The 13187-nt window shown below is 37.7% G+C and overlaps 1 protein-coding gene across 7 annotated transcripts in view; it reads right to left on the reverse strand.

Annotated features, from left to right (window-relative positions):
• ATG10 (autophagy related 10) overlaps positions 1-13187 on the reverse strand; it is a 451299-nt gene that overhangs the window by 94504 nt on the left and 343608 nt on the right. The window lies entirely within an intron of this gene.

Raw genomic sequence — 13187 nt, forward strand, 5'->3', positions numbered from 1 at the left:
GAAATCTTAATACTCCCTCTAGTTCTTAAATCAAAGACCATACACATGCTTCATTCACTCTCTCATTGACTAAATATCTGTAATGTTCAAATCACACTGCTGAGTACCATGGGGAATAGAGAAAAGGAAGGCACACAGTTTCTCCTAGTAAGAAGCGTACCATTTGCTAGTGAAACTATGACAAAGTATATCGAGAGTATATTGATACTAAAACACTAGGTAGAAAGAGGTCACTGCCAAGATGAAAACTGCAATTCTCAGACAGTCCAGAGGAGGGAGCCATTAACACCCAGTGTTTGTGACAGGTGGAGAAGGAATAGTTAAGGCTGGAGGGACATGAGAAGGAATCAGTATTAAGAGATTAAGACAATGTCTAGTGAACAAGAGTTCTCTCTTCCTTTCTTTAAACAGCTTTGACAATTCACCTATATTCGTAACAATCCAAATAATTTATTTTATGAAGGCCACTATGGCATAAGGTTAGTAGAGAAATAGGTGTCTAAATTGGCAAAATAAAGTAGTAAGAGAAAATTACCTAAAGACCTTGAAAGCACAAACTGCTGGCAGAAGGTGGTCTTACTACTAGAATTTAATGCTACTGTCCCACTCAGAGCTATCAAGTCCTCAGAACTTATGAGTGTGCTCCCTTCTTTAGGCAAGTGGAAAATAACACTTAAAGAAAGCTCATCAGTACATCAAATCATTAGACCTGAAGAAGTATTTGGTCATCAGGTTACAATAAAACTCAGAGAAATAATCTACTCAAACCACACCCCCAAAAGCAAAAGGTATTTCATTCAGACTTATGGAGTTTAAGTAGAGATGGCGAAGTGTAAGAGAAGATCTCTGGACTTGGGAGTCCAGGCTGAGTTTGAATTCTGCTGTTGAATTCTGTTGTTGAATTCTGAGTTTGAATTCTGCTGTTTGAATTCAGCACTCTCTATGTGACTGCAAGCTATCTGGCTTTCAACCTTACCTGTAAATGAGGATAATTATCCTTTTCAAATTCTGTTCACGTGAACAGGTGTGCATCAGTGAACACACCTGGGACTGGGTCAGGCACATAGTCAGAGCTTAATACATAGTAGGTATCTCCTCCTAGCTCCCACTGAACGGCTCCAGTAACTTTCACACTACAAAGCTAAGGGATTCACTTAAGGGCCATTATTTCTTAGAATTTTCTCATGTTCCTACACCATGCACATTGTGTTTGATGATATAATACATTAATACCATAGGCAGGGCATTTCTCATGTTTGACCTGAAAAGTTGAACTTTTCCTCAACCTTTATTTTCAATAAATAGCAATAGAATATTTTGATACATTTTCAATAAGTATCTTCATCTTGGCATTTATCTGGCGGCAGGAGACCATTATCTTGTGATAAATAGTTTTATTTCATTGACATTTCCATGTCTGTAAAATGAACAAGATTTATTCATCCAATTAACATTTGAATGTCATGTTTAGCTACAAGTTAAAAACAAGCTGCCTTCAGTATCTGTGTTATATTGTTTTCTGAACACATTTACAGAGCGGGGCCAAACTCTGCCCTTAAGATAAGCACTGCACATCTTCAAAATATGTAAGTGCACACGTGTGTGTGTGTGTGCGCACTGATGTTCAAAGAGGGGAATAGGATCTTAAGTACTTCAATGTTAAAAAGTAAACCAAATAATAAAATTATAAACAGATGACATGCTTTTAAAATAATTTTCAGATGTCAAAGTTAGAAGAAATCAAGTCGTAGGAGAATAAAATGTTAGAGCTGGTATAATTACTCAATTTATCAATAAGGCAACCAAGGTCTTGGGAACCATACATCAGCCAAAATTATGCAGCCAGTTCATGACTGCACTGGAGGTGGAATTGCCCTTCCTGCTGGAAGTGCCCTTCCTGCTGTTCCCTCGGCCTGTGAGGGGTGTCTCAGTGCCCTTCCTGCTGTTCCCTCAGCCTCTGAGGGCGGAGACCATGTTTATTCTTTCTCCACTATAGTCCCACAGTGCAGTTCCAAGCCCCATCACTCACACATTGCAAATGCTTTATAAATATTTACTGAATAAATGATAAATGAAAGGACACCCTACTTAATCTTATTTCCTCTAAGACAGAGAAAGGCTTTGCAGACCTAGAGAAGAATGCTGGGTTTAATGTCAATAACGATTTTAATTTTACTCCTTAAAATATTCCACCCAACAACCTAAGGATGGGGTAAGTGGTTCAGATATTACCACTGACAAAAACCCACATATTCTGCTGTAACCATTCATACAAAATGCAATAATCAGCAGCTAGCAGCAATGTGGAAAGACCCAGAACAAATGGTATAAAATATTTTCATCAGATTTGATGCTAGAATTGAGGGTATGTGACATAAATTTTCAGACAACACCAAATTTACAGGGAAAAAAGCTAACATATTACAACAGAGGAATTAAAAAAATGATCTGCTCAACTTAGAATAACAGATAATTACAGAGTTAAAAATAATAAGTTCAAAGCATAAAAGGATGCATGATACTCCTACATGCATGTTTGTAACAGTGCTACCTACCTGCTAGAAAGAGAACAGTGTTTTTTAAGTGAATAGATGTGATTAAATCCTCTAACGCATTTACAGACTGTTTAAAAACACACGTACTAAGACGCCTGGCTGGCTCAGTCATTTGAGCATCCGACTCTTGATTTCAGCTCAGCTCGTGATCGTGAAGGTATGAGCTGTGACTGGGCACATGGTAAAGGCTTAGAGAAAATAACCCACATCATATTTCATTAACTCATTATTGTCTTATGTGTATGTGGGAGGCTTGTGGGATCAAGCTCTGTGTCGGGCTGCACGCTGAGCATGCAGCCTGCTTGAGATTCTCTCTGTGTGTGTCTCTCTCTCTTTCTCCCTCTCTCTCTCCATGACTCATGCCATCTCTCTCTAAAATAAAAAAAATATATTAATAATATGCTCTTTAAAAAAACATGAATTGGGTGCCTGGGTGGCTCAGTCGGTTGAGCATAGGACTTTGGCTCAGGTCATGATCTCATGGCTCCTGAGTTCAAGGCCCATGTCGGGCTCTGTGCTGACAGCTCAGAGCCTGGAGCCTGCTTCAGATTTTGTGTCTCCCTCTCTCTCTGCCACTCCCTTGATCACGCTCTGACTCTCTCTCTCTCAAAATAAATAAATATTAAAAAAAAAAGGATTAATGATGCTTAAATGAGTGCTTATACTAGCTACTCTGACAAGAGTGCCAATCTCTCCAGCTTCTGCTGACCATTTCCACTGCAGATGATTTGGGAAATATAGCTTTGCCTCCCGCATACACATATGACAATAATAACTTAATGAATTATGATGTGGGTTCTTTTCCCTAACCCTTTATCATCAATGTGCCCAGTCACAGCTCTTACCCTCATGATCAAAGACATACAAAAGTTAGTTTTATGATCTTTTATGCAAAAACAAAAATTTTTGACCTAATCATAAAATATATTCAAAATATTATTGTGACTCTAATTATTTCAAAACCAAATGGAAACTTCAGAAATTCCAGTGAAACCATTAAACTGAGATCATCAAATAGATTTAAAAAATCATGTCATAGAAGTAGAGCTTAAATGTTACAGTTCTTTAAAGAACTTTGTGATTTTTTTTTAAATTTTAGAGCATGCACAAGCTGGGGAGAGGGGGAGAGAGAGAGAGAGAATCCCAAGCAAGCTCCATGCTCAGTGCAGAGCCCAACATGGGGCTCGATCCCATGACCCTGAGATCATGACCTGAGCTGAAATCAAGGGTCAGACATTCAAATGACTGAGCCACCCAGGTACCCCTGGACTTTGTGATTTTGAATCTATCTATTTATGAAAACCAAAGACCTGGGGCGCCTGGGTGGCTCAGTCAGTTAAGCGTCGGACTTCAGCTCAGGTCACGATCTCGCGGTCCATGAGTTCGAGCCCCACGTCGGGCTCTGGGCTGATGGCTCAGAGCCTGGAGCCTGCTTCCAGTTCTGTGTCCCCTCTCTCTTTGCTCTGTCTCTGTCTCAAAAATAAATAAACGTTAAAAAAAAATTAAAAAAAAAAAAGAAAGAAAACCAAAGACCTGAAACTTTAACTTAACATAAAATCGTGGGCATAAGTAAATATTTAGTTAAGCTCATGAAACACATTATAATGTGCCTTCATGTTCAGTTGAAGGTATCTTCAATCAGAAACTTTAAATCATGCTAAGAGGGTCTATTTTTTCTGTCTGGCCTCAGTCAGATATGACATAAGCATACTCAATCAACAACTCCCTAGTTTTAGACCTAAGATATTCGATAGCACCAATTTTAACATGCTTAGAAATCTCATTAATCACACTGAGGCTGAGAAGCTCAGTAAAATCCCTTGCATACTTGAAAAATTGAAGTAGAAGCTGAAATAATTTCAGCGGCAACCTACAAAGCAAGCATGGTAAATTAAGGTCATTTATTTAACAAGTGTTTATAGAGTGCCTACTGTGCGCCTCTATCTCCTGGAATGACAATACACATCTGAGCTAAAGGAATATTCTGTCAGCAACCTAGAATGTCAATGACAAAAGAAGAAGAGACATTGGATGAAAAATAGAATAATTAAAAAGTACAATCTTTAGCAACTGCCAGTAGCATTTAACAATTTTCATATAAAATCTCTCAATTGAATAATAACCTACATGTCAAGTAATCTATATATTACTCAAAATGTGCGGCTCTCTAAATTAAATTTCTCAGGGCTATTAGTTTTCATGAATCAAATAACAGCATGAGATATTTCACCGGCACCACCTAACTCTAGCACAAGCACGCAGAAGTCACCTTTATCCTACTGTGCATGGTTTCACTAAAATTTCCTAACTCCTAAAATGAATATTACAGAGAGTATACATTATTTACAGTAAGTTGAATAATAATGTTCTGAACGTGGTCACTAGAAATAAAAAGGAAAGGGTGTATTATTCACAATGAAATCTGTCATTATTCAATATACTGTCTTCAAGAGAGGTTTGAAGGATATAAAATTCATGTCATACTCCACAGTAAGGCAGAGATGATGCTCCACCAAAGGGGAAAATTCATTTTTGCTTCAGTGAGAAAATTATATTGTGATATGAAATGAGTGTTAATTGTTCATGTACATTCATACCAGAAACTATGCTGCCTAATTCTGTAATTTTTATTTCTTCCTATGTACATTTCTATCATTTTGTGTCTTTATTAATCTCAGGAAACCTAAAAAAAATATTCCAAAAATACGGATTATGGAAACTTCTCTTTACTTACATACGACATCAGTTAACCTACATGTTTCCTAAATTTTGGTTACTGCATCATGCAGTAAAAAATGAGCTAAAGAGTTTGAGTCTCAACCCCATAATTTTCTATGTACCTTTGAATAAATCATTTAACCCCTCCGAGCACTCAGTTTTTATGCATGTGCACAAGGATAATACCAGCTCCCATTTTACAATGTTATTGTGAGGATCAAGATACACACCACACCTAGCATTATTTTTTTAATGTTTTTATTTATTTATTTATTTATTTATTTATTTATTTATTTATTTATAGCCCAATGCAGGGCTCAATCTCACTAACCACCATGAGATCATGACCTGAGCGGAAATCAAGAGTCAGAAGTTTAACCAACTAAGCCACCCAGGTGCCCCAACACAGCTAGCATTATTGAAAGGTACTACATGCCAAGCCCCATTTCATGTATCAGCTTACAAACCTCAAAACTCTATGAAGTAGGTATTACTACTATGATTATTATTATCTCAAAAAAACTTTTTTTTTGAATGACAGAAAAAAAAAAGTTAGATAACTGCAGTTCGTTAGTAGCAGAGCTAGGAATCAGAACCAATGCTTTCTGGCTCCAGACCCTGCACTTTTACCGCTACACTCTGTCGCTACCCAGGGGCTCTGTGCAAACCATAAAGCAATGCACACATATTGGTCATGCTGTTGTAGTTGTCACTAGTGGTCTCCACTAACACTGCCTAACCTAGGAGTATCTAGAATTTTGCCTTTCCTGGGTTTCTTACTAGGCTGTCCTGCTCTTTCACTCATCACTGCATGGACAAATCCCAAGTCCAGCCAAGATCTCTCTTAATCACTCCAGCTCAAGATAATCTCTGCTCTCTGAGCCCTGGTAGCAGTTTTTCCCCCCAGCTTTACTGAGATATAATGGACATATAAAATTGTGTAACTTTAAGGTATACAACATGACTTAATATATGTATATATTAGGAAATGTTTACCACAAAAGGTTAGTTATCACCTCCATCACCTCGCATAGTTAACCATTTGTATGTGTGTGGTTAGAACATTTAGAATGTACTCTCTTAGTTAACTTTCAGGTGTACAATAAAATATTGTTAATGATAGACACCATGCTGTATATTAGATCCCCAGAACTACTTATCTTATAAATGAAAATCTGTACCCTTGAGCCAACATTTCCTCATTTCCCCTACTGCCCAGCCCCTGGCAACCACCGATCTACGCTTCGTGGTGGCAATTTTTACCTCTATTATGGCTATTAACATATTGTCCTTGTTAGTGAATTTCAGACCTATCTTGTTTCCCTCACTAGACCATATGCTCCTTGAGGGCATCATCCATCTCTGATTTCCTTTATTCATCTCTGTATTCCACAGACACCTTCATGCCTTGTGCACAAATATTTTTGAATGGTTGGATAGATGAACATTCAACATTATTTCTACAGCAATTAGCACAATTACTACTAAGAATAAAGACTGAACAATCATGATAAAAAAAAAATCACAATTTATATTAAAAAAAAACATGCTTGGGGGCACCTGGCCAGCTCAGTCAGTTCAGCGTCCAACTCATGATTTCCACTCAGGTCATGATCTCACGGTCATGAAATTGAGCCTTGCATGGGGCTCTGCACTGAGTATGGGGCCTGTTTGGGATTCTTTCTCTCTCTGCCCCTCCCCCATGTGCCTCTCTCTTTCTCTCTCAAATAAATAAATAAATAAATAAATTTAAAAAACATGATTATATAAATCTATAGTATTAAGTAGATGCAGATAGAGTGGATATTTTATTTTTCAGTATCCAAACATACTTGCAACTTGGGAGAGAAATTCCAAAATAAGTAGAAGGCAGAGCCCCACTTCTCACCACTAAAGCCAAAGGAAGGCACACATTCCTGTCATTCTAATGCATTCAGATAACTCTAAGTTCTACCTTTCCAAAAAATCCTTTTTTGTTTATCATGGTCAGCTCCAATTATTTGCAACCAAGTATACCTAACAAATATAGCCCAGACAAATGGTTTAAAAGACTTGCTTAATCATTATGTATTTTTAAAATTACCAGTGCAAATTTTTTAAATGTTATATATTTGTCTAGTAATTTGAGTAGAAAACAAATATATCTTTCAATTACATGAGAAAGTGTATGTATGTTGCAATCTATTTTTATGAGAAATATGGCCAACAGGACAAAAAGGAGTAATTTTTTAATGTTTGTTTGTTTATTTATTTATTTATTTTTATGTAGTTTTTTAATGTTTACTTTTGACAGAGAGAGAGAGAGATACACACACAGGGCGAGCAAGGGAGGGGCGGAGAGAGAGGGAGACACAGAATCTGAAGCAGGCTCCAGGCTTCGAGCTGTCAGCTCAGAGCCTGACATGGCGCTCGAACCCACGAACCACAAGATCATGACCTGAGCTGAAGTTGGATGCTCAACCAAAGGAGTCACTGAGGCACCCTAATGTTTATTTATTTTTGAGAGAGAGAGAGAGAGAGAGAGAGAGAGAGAGAGAGAGAGAATCCGAAACAGGCTCCAGGCTCTAAGCTGTCAGCACAGAGCTTGACACAGGGCTCGAACTCATTAACTGTTAAATGGTGCCCTGAGCTGAAGTAGGACACTTATTGAGGTAGGACACTATTGAGCCACTCAGAAGCCTCCAAAAGTACTGATTTTGAGTCACCATAAACAGTCCACATATTGTGTTAAAAACTAGTAATAATGCAAGTGATCCTATAATCTCTCATTTAAATTAAGTTAAATACTTACCTAGTGGAAGTGCATACAAAACCTTCTTGAGGAATTTCTTAATCAGAAAATGTCCCAAGGGAAGCAACGTTGGGTCCACAACATACCCAAGATACCGATTTTGAATTGATACCTACCTATTCATCAGCACTCCAAGGACCAAATCACCAGATGAATATCTACGAGGTTAGGTCTACTAGTTCTGAAACAGAAGGCACTCTACCCAAAGTGTTCTGAGGCTTTGATTCCAACCTCATGGTCCGGCATCCCAGTACTCAGCATTTTGGACTCCTGGCTCTCTTCAAACCTCGGTACCTCCAGCACTTGGACCTACTATGCTGTATAGAAGTACCTTGAGTATCCATCTAACTTGATCCTCTCCCTACAGAAAAGGCAGTCTCCACCTTCTTAGCATAGCACCTAATATATGGATTTAAAGAACTCTGCTTTGATGACTTTAAAGAAGGAGGAAAGCAATAACCTAGCTTCAAATTGAACAGTGGTATTTTTTCACCAGATTTAGAAAATAGGCAAATGAGTTTTTGTGCTGTGCATACAGTATGCACTCATGTATGTTTTTAAAGGCTGTTTCACATAGGACCCATTTGCCAAGAGTAAGCAAAGAAATGTTTCTTCTTTATGGAGCACAACACAAGCATCCACCTGTCTAGGAAAGCTAAAACATAGTCTCTCACAGGTAAGAAAATAAACTTACCTTTTCATGTCTTCTTTTCATCTCTGGATCCACTTAAAATCTGTTGCTTTTTGTGAATGTGGTGTTTTGTACTAACACAAGTTAGAATGAACCTTTTGGCTAATTAGCTCTCCCTGTAGTTTTGTTTCACATTTCTCTCACATTTTTTTCTTTAATACATTCTTAAACCAGGGCTTGATTTTTCAATGGGATTCTATTCCCATCATATGTCCTAAGCCAGCATCTTAACTCCCCATATTGTTTCAAGCATTTACATGGTTCAACAAATAATTCTTGTTAAATATCCTCTATTGTTTGGATTTTTCAATTTGAATATCTTCGTATGAGTTAAATAGTTTTTCATTATTTCTTAATAACTTTCACTGTTTGCTCTTTAAATTTCATTTCAATCCCTAGAATCTCTTTTCAACTTACTAAAATTCATGTTCCATTCCATTATCATGGCTGTGGTTAGACTTACTAACTTATATAAATACATGAACTTCCTTAAAGATTCTCTGCAATCAAATAAGACTCTAAATTACCTGTCAAATCATTTTCTAGTTTCTGCTTATTGTAAATAATTAACTAGAATCATTTTTGCCTCGATCTTTAAATACCTCTCTAATCCAACTTTTCTTTACTGTTCAACAAGCTGCCTTAGCTCTCACTGTGCTGGCAACCCCTTCCAACCCATTATCTCTGTCATAATTTGACCTCAACGTATCTTTAAAAACATTTCTTCCACAGCTCATCCTAAGGAAACCTGTACTTCAAACTGGTCTCTCACTGTTCCCCAAATATGCCATCCTCTCTCCAGCTCTATAGCTTGGCACTCACCCTCCTCATCTTCTCCAATGTTTTTCCCAGCCTCTTCAGAAAAACCAACCTGTTACCTTCCCTTCCAAGCTGTTGGACGGAGCTGTGGATATTTTACTTTTATTCCCCAACGTCCTCCAACTCCATCTTTCTGTTTTCCTGCTATTCTCTTCTATGGAATGCATAGAAGGCTATTCTCTTCTGTGGAATGCATTCCAAAGATGACTTCTTGTTCCAGACCATGAACAAGCCTCTTACTCTTCTTCTTTGATGATTTACACACTGCTCTAAGTCCAAACTTTCCATTATTCTCCCTTTATTCTGGCCTTTATCATGGTTTGGTTCATACTGCCTTTGAGAGTGAATCATTCTTTGGCTATTCCTTTCTCCCTGTTTCTCAATAAGCATCCTTTAGGCGTATAACAAGTAGACAAATCTTCCACATGAAATATCTGGGTTACATTTTTAATTCTATACACTTACTCCCTGGGCCAATAATAGAATGGATCTCCAGAAAGAACAGACATTCAGTTGCTGAATGGAAGAAATGTTTCCTTCCCTATTCAAAAGCAGCCCTACTGACTAATTAAAGAAATATGTCAAAACAGTTCCCAAGAAGAACCCATATGTCAGCCAAAGAATTAAATATTTTGAAAATGAGAAGAACCACTTGGTCTATTTTTCAATAGAGATTGAGAACAAAGGAAAAGAAGAAAGACAGAGCAGGAATAAATCAGAATTCAAGCTGAAATAAATATAGAAATCTCTAGTTGTAATGAAAAGGAAAACTATGTAAGCTTAGGACTCTGGTGAAGCCCTAAGACATTATGTACATGCCTAAGGTTTTCACTACATTTCTAACACTTGCCATAAGCTTTTAACCAAAACCAAGCCCTCCAAAAGGAAAAATGGGACACAAAAAGGTCCTGAAATGATGGGCAATACACAAAGCCTTCTGCATGATATAAATATTTCTCTACTACAACGTGCTTCAAAAATAGTGGTGGCGGGGGGAGGGGAGTGCCTGGGTGGCTCAGTCGGTTAAGCATCTGACATCATGGCTCAGGTCATGATCTCATGGTTTGTGAGTTTGAGCCCCACGTCGGGCTCTGTGCTGACAGCTGGGAGCCTGGAGCATGTTTCAGATTCTGTGTCTCCTTCTCTCTCTGCCCCTCCTCAACGTATGCTCTGTCTCTCTATGTCTCTCAAAAAATAAATAAACATTAAAAAAAATAGTGGTTGGGGGGGCCGCTAGTGAGCACTTGAAAATGTCAGTGTTTTTCTAAGAATGGACTTCATAAACTGCCAAGCACTATTTGAATGTACAGTATTTATTATTACTACACAGAAGGGCAGTTACCTCTCACCCACTGCTGGGTAACAAATGTATTAAGTGTGTTCCACTGCCCCCTCCAAACTTAAAATTGGAAAAGGAGTTAGAAAAAGAAGAATACTGGGAAGGACTTAGTTCTTCTCTTAAACCCATGTTACCCCCTAGGGAACTGGGATCCTAAATGCCCAAGTAGTAGGAATGAGAGGTGTTCACTCAGCAGCAGAATGTGTCATAATTTGGCTGTCTGCCTTCAAGGAACAAATAAAAAATATGTGTTTAAAGAAGCAGGGCAGCTGCCCAGCGAGTTTGGATGCCCACCCCTTGAGTACTCAGGACTCTTTTTTCCTTAGTCAACCACTCATGCAGTCTCTGAGACGCATCAGACTAAAGAGTAACGATATGTAGTTGTTTTGGGTCCTGAAGTTCCTGGAGACAACAGCATCACTCTCTTCCTTATAACCCTCCAGAGCAGTTCAAATAAGACCGCATCACAAGGTTTCCATCTTTGGGTTGTATGCAGAAATGGTTAGAAATTCTTCATCATTGGTTCATTCAATAATACTTACTGATACTGTATCACAGTTGATACTGTGGGTATCAAAATGAGTAAAAGAAATAACAAATGTCATATATGTATTACACACATGCACACACACACACACACACACACACACACACACACACCACTGCTATGAATAAAGCTTATCACTTTGTAGGTTGTAGATACTCACTATCAATTTCCTTCCTCCCTCTTTTTACCTTACAGCTCCACCTTCTAACTTATTATTTTACAGGGGACAAGCAAACAAATAGTTCTGTTACAGTGAAACTTGTGATATTATATATGATATGATGTGAAATGATATGACAATAAGTGACCAGAGCAAGTGCCATGTTAGCTGAGTCCTAGGCAATAGTTGGCATGGTGGTCATTGGCCAGTACAGAGGAATAAGAAGTATTCCCATTCACAATTCAATGTGTCTGCATTTAAAGAAACACAATAAATATTTCTTCTGGAGTCTAAACCATAAAAGAAAAGGTCCTATCAATTTAAATGGGAACTATTACTACTAACTGCTTTACCTAAAAAACAAAACAAAACAAAACAAAACAAAACACAAAAAGAAATATCAGAAGAAAATTCAGATCAGAGCAGAGAAACTAATTTTTACTAACAATCAAATGGAAAAGAAATTCTAAATATCTGTGAAAAACAAGGCTAAGTGAACTATTTCTGAAGCAACAAAAAGACCCCTGAGCAAGAAATTTTATAATCATCCTCTTTCTAGGTCGGAACTCTCTCAGAATGAGACAAAGAAAAATCTGGACCTGGAATATGAGGAATACGTTAGGAATCCATTCACCACACTAACAGACATTTGTTTAACAAACAGATGGAGGGCCAGAGTAATCAGATGTAACAGGAAATGGGAATGGAATAAGGGGAATACATGAAAAATTATGACTCTAGAATAAAGGGCGAAACATTTTTAGAATGTCCATTAGGTTACGTTAGCAGAGAAGAGAAAAGAAATTCCTAGAATATGATAAAGGAAAGAACCATTTTTCATGTTTCTCTACAGGAAAAAACCCAGTATGCTTTAAAAAATTAAATTTGATATTTTAATGTACCTGAATAAACACTAAATAAATTCTGGAATTTAAAAATTCCTAGGGCTCATTCCACACAACACAGAACAGGGAGGAAGGAACAAGGAATCCTGCTGTTTGAAACAAATGACTTGTTTTGGCTTTCTTTCATTAAGCATAAATAAAGGGTGTCTTAAAAGTATATAGGTAGGATCCAAGAGAGTTAGTGGGATTTTTGTTTGTTTGTTTGTTTGTTTGTTTTTGAAGAAAAAGCAAACCATCATAAAGAAAAGATCTTGGGAAGTACACAAATTTCATTAAAATATAATCGCACTTGCAGGAACAATAACTGTGCTGTACTGTAAGGGGAGCTGTTGGCACATAAGAGCAAAGTGCACATATGAGCTCATCCACCGGCCTCGGCAAGACCCACTTCCAGCTAGAAGCAGTCATGTTTCAACACCTCCGATTCCCTAATGCTGACAAGCTAAACAACTTGTTTTGTCTCTGGGAGCTCTTCTCTGGTGATTAACTGCTTATGGTGAATACTAATTATATGAAAGTACAGTACTGAAGAAGTGGTGTCCTATTTCCTCTACCTGCAGCCTTGATATGTCTTTGAATCTAGAAAGGTACTGGGTAGAGACACTGCAAACCAAAAACAAGAAAAATATTTCCCTCCCCCGTGGTAAATGAATGTATCCCCT

This window comes from Puma concolor, chromosome A1 (assembly GCF_028749965.1).
Source record: "Puma concolor isolate L17-30 chromosome A1, mPumCon1.1.hap2, whole genome shotgun sequence".
NCBI lineage: Eukaryota > Metazoa > Chordata > Mammalia > Carnivora > Felidae > Puma > Puma concolor.